Here is a 4,043-nt window from a genome sequence, read left to right as displayed (position 1 = left end):
TCATTCAATGTCAACAATTTATATATATTACATTACAATAGTCTTTTAATACCAAAATAAATATTGATGTGGTTCCATCACATTGTTAGACAAAGGGATCTCATCTTATTCGAGACAATATTAAATCACTATAATTTAATTTCAATATAAAACTAATTAAAAATGATTAAAATTAAACATCAAAGTTAATTTATTATTATTCTTAAACTTCATAACATTTCTAATTGAAATTTAAATTAAGCTATACATGTGCAGTTGTAGTCTAATCCACTATAATTTAACTTTGATATGAAATAATATTTATTAAATTTAATATGACATTAATATTAAAATTAATATGACATTAATATTTAAATTAATAAAATTAGACCAGTAATTTATTTCTTTAAAATCATTGAAAACATACTAATTAAGTAATATTAATTAAACTATATATATGTTTGATAATATAATATTAACAATTAAGAATAAAATTGAACTATGAATATATAAAAATACAATTTACCATACATACTTTAATTATCCTTGATTTGAAGTTAATCCACAAATTTAACACCAAATTCCCAAAATTAAAGAATTTTGAGAAAAATCACAAATAAATATTGGAGCAATAGAAGATCAAGAAGCTTTCAAATGAATTGTGTATCAAATGGAATCAACATTGGGTATTTATAGAAATATTTTTGGTCAAACTAGCCATTGGATGGTCATACAACCATTGTAATTAAATTATAGACATTGGTATAGAGACTGGATCAAAGTTCAGTTGAAGTCTAGTTGTTAAATCTTGATCTAGCAATTAAAAATATTTCCTAACCATAAAATCAAGTCAAGATTTTTTTTTTTTCCCTTAGATTAGAAATATGGTTGTTGGATTCTTTTTTAAAAAACATGAGTGATATCTTCACCATTGGAATAATTTTCTTTTTAAGGGTAAACTATGTGAAGGTATATTACCAAAATATATATATATATATAGATTTTTTAAGAACTTTAAAAAAATATTCTAATAAACATGTTGTAGACATAAAAAAAATTAGTGGATTAAATTACCACTAATTTAGTCTTCAAAATTAATAAATTAAAAAAAAAAAAAGGATAACCTCTTATGGATAAGTTTCCCTAATCTTCAACTATAAAAAGGATAATAATAATAATAATAAAATTATTATTATTATTATTATTATTATCTTGTTGGCAAAACCTCTTGGAGAAGAAAATTTGCTAAAATCAAGGAACTAAATCCCTTGAATTAAGCAACTAAAATTTGGGAATTTGAAATTCAAATTCTCTATCTTTACCTATAAATAGAGATGTCTTCTTTCAAGAAGGGGGAAGGAAATTCAAAAATCGAAAGAAAAATTCAGAAAGGAAAATCTTGGGAAGAAAATCCAAAGGCAACTTCGTACGGGAATGGAGGCTTTACAACAAAAGAAAAAGTTTCATCAAATCTCCCTACAAGTTCGGTAAATAGTAAAAGGTTTGCTACATGCGTTCTTCGCCATTCAACAAGTTTATTCGAGAATAAGCCAATTGTGGCCCTCGATTGATCTTCGAAATCTAGAAAATGTCTTCGTCATCTTCCAAAGTGTGATCAAGGCAAAAGAATCAGAGGGGAAATATTCTTTTGGAAAGATTTTTTTTTTTTTTTTAAGATTGTACCCACAATATTTTAATGTCAATAAATATTTTGTTCGCATTATTTTCTTATTTGTTTTGCTAATTTTGCAAGACCAAATTTTACGAAATTTGTGCGTACAAATTTTTGGCACGCCTGATGGGATCTCTCTGCCTCTCATCTCTTTTGTTATAAGATTGATCTCTACCATGTTGATGACACCCAAAAGAAATCAAGTTGTGCATGTCAACAAGGGCGATGACAAGATCGTCATTACACAATCAACACATGACGTCGCTACAGGCCCCATGACTCGTAGCAAAGCAAAATCAATATCTTCACTCTCAACAAAACAAACAAGTGAGTTTTCTTGTTTGCTAAAACCGGTAAGAATGCATGATGAGCACCAACCACTCATCACCTTGGTCTCTTTGGGGGCAAAGAGTCATAGTCCTCGTAGCAGGGGAAAACTCCCTTCAACACTATAAGACTTTAGGGATATATCTCCTTGCTTTATTACTAATGTCAACTCTAGCACCTGTTTGCACTCCAGATCTCCAACTGGAATGTCAAAAGAAGAAAACTACTCCAATCGTTCCGACCCTTTTACTTCTCCCTTTTCAATGACTATGCTGGTAATGGAAACTGGCACTACATCCGTAGATGAACAATTAGTAGAGATGGCTTGCGCTATCACCAAACTCACCAAGACGGTTGAGGAGAAGGATATGCAAATAGCCTCTCTCATAAACAAGGTTGAGGCACAAGTACAAAATTTGAGAGAGTCAAGTCAAGGATTCAACTACCTTCCGAATGTTGCATCTCCTCTCGATGATGCACCACATACATATAAGACAATGCAAGTTGAGACACAAACGACAAAATCTGCCTCAGTGGTGTCATTATTTGTCCAACAACTTCAGGACATGATAACTAACACCATTAGAGCATAGTACGATGGATCCTCACAGAGTACGCTCATGTACTTTAAACCTTACACTAAGAGAATTGATAACCTATGTATGTCTGTGGGTTATCAACCTCCAAAATTTCAATCATTTGACGGGAAGGGAAATCCAAAACAACATGTTGCCCATTTCGTTGAAACTTGTAACAATGCAGGTACAGATGGTGACTTATTAGTTAAACAATCCATCCGTTCTCTCCGAGGGAATGCTTTCGATTGGTACATAGACCTTGCACCTGAGTGTATCAATAGTTGGGACCAAATGGAATGTGCATTCCTCAACCATTTCTATAGCACCTGACAAACTGTAAGCATGATGGAGCTTACCAACACTAAGCAATGGAAAGACGAGTCGGTTGTAGACTATATCAACCATTGGGGTTCCTTAAGCCTTGACTGCAAAGATAGATTATCTAAGGTATCATCCATGGAGATGTGCATACAAGGAATGCATTGGGGTCTCCTATACATTCTCCAAGGAATACGACCTCGTACCTTTGAAGAATTAGCTACTCGAGCACATGACATGGAACTCAGCATAGCCAACCATGGTTCTAAGAAGGACCTTACCATCGATCGACAAAGAGACAAAAATGATGAGAAAATGAGTGATAAGAACTTGAATAAACCCATCCAAGAGTCAATGGCGATAAATATGACTCTTGTCAAAATCTCAGCAAGAGATAAAAAGAAAGAAGTAAAAGAGGCTGGACCAACCCGGGAAAATGAGAGGCGTCGGTTCACCTTGAAGGAATTAAAGGAAAAAAAAGTATCATTTTCCTGACTCTGATGTGCCTAACATGTTGGAAGACTTGCTCTAGAAAAAAGTTATCGAGTTACCTGAGTGCACGTGTTCAAAAGAAATGGGTCATGTTAATGATCCAAATTACCATCAAATTGTCAATCATCTTATGGAGAAATGTTTCATTTTAAAAGATCTCATAATGAAACTTGCAAAGCAAAGAAGAATTCATTTAGATTTGGAAGAAATAGTGGAGTCAAATCATGCTATAGTCATATTTGGGTCATTTAATCCTGTTCCATTACATGTTTCACTTAAGAAACTGGGGGCATGTGCCAATACTATTCAATGCAAGTCACCGAAACCAAAGCAAACACAAATGTCATGTCAGGATAGCCTTCTTCACCTTTTGCTCTGATAATAAATCAATGTCATATGACGAAGAAGGTTGGACATTGGTGACACAAAGAAGACCTTGCAAGAAGCAAGTGTCGCATTCATACCCTAACCCTCCTAGGAGAGGACGACATGAGTGGAATACTTGTCAACATCTAAAGAAGAAAGAAAAAAATAATTCTAAAAGAAAACAAACGATTGTACAAATAGATGACATTTTGGTCCAAAAACTCATCACCCCTATCACCCTTGGGGAATACTTCTCCCTAGGATTCTTTGATAAAATGGTGACAATATTAACTCATATGGTCTCTTGCAAT

This window comes from Vitis vinifera, chromosome 19, assembly GCF_030704535.1.
Source record: "Vitis vinifera cultivar Pinot Noir 40024 chromosome 19, ASM3070453v1".
NCBI lineage: Eukaryota > Viridiplantae > Streptophyta > Magnoliopsida > Vitales > Vitaceae > Vitis > Vitis vinifera.
Note: the sequence above shows the minus strand (reverse complement) of the source record.